This window comes from Tachypleus tridentatus, chromosome 9, assembly GCF_004210375.1.
Source record: "Tachypleus tridentatus isolate NWPU-2018 chromosome 9, ASM421037v1, whole genome shotgun sequence".
Taxonomy (NCBI): Eukaryota; Metazoa; Arthropoda; class Merostomata; order Xiphosura; family Limulidae; genus Tachypleus; species Tachypleus tridentatus.
This window is the reverse complement of record NC_134833.1, coordinates 112,013,577-112,014,069: the sequence shown is the minus strand read 5'-3', so window position 1 is coordinate 112,014,069 and position 493 is coordinate 112,013,577.

Here is a 493-nt window from a genome sequence, read left to right as displayed (position 1 = left end):
TCATGTTGTGTCAGTATTGGTTTAAGTTAACCGTAAACACTTTATCTGTATTTCTGCCTAACCAATCGTTTTCTCCAATTATGTAGCTGTCCCTTTAGCGCCATCTTGTCCTCTTGGTAATAAACTGAGCTCCTCATCTTGAATAAGGCCACAAAATGTTCTAATGTCGGAAATAAGTAAAGATGTGCATTATGTTAATCAGTTAAGTGACCTGATATTCTCCTACATTCCAAAACAAACAAGGTCTATAATAATAAGCAAAACATTTCAAAGTTCTAATGAAATATGTGTGTATATTAGACGTATAATGCATAGACTTGACATCTTGAGAGTCTGTGTTTTCTTTTGTGATGTGAAGATGTTTCTTCCTTTGAGAGTTTACATTCATAGTTTTGTAATCGATATTCGTTACCCCCTGCTTTTATTAAAACATAATTAGATTATTCTTTCAAAATCATTTAAATACTGCTGCGAGTGGTATGTTGTTAGTTCA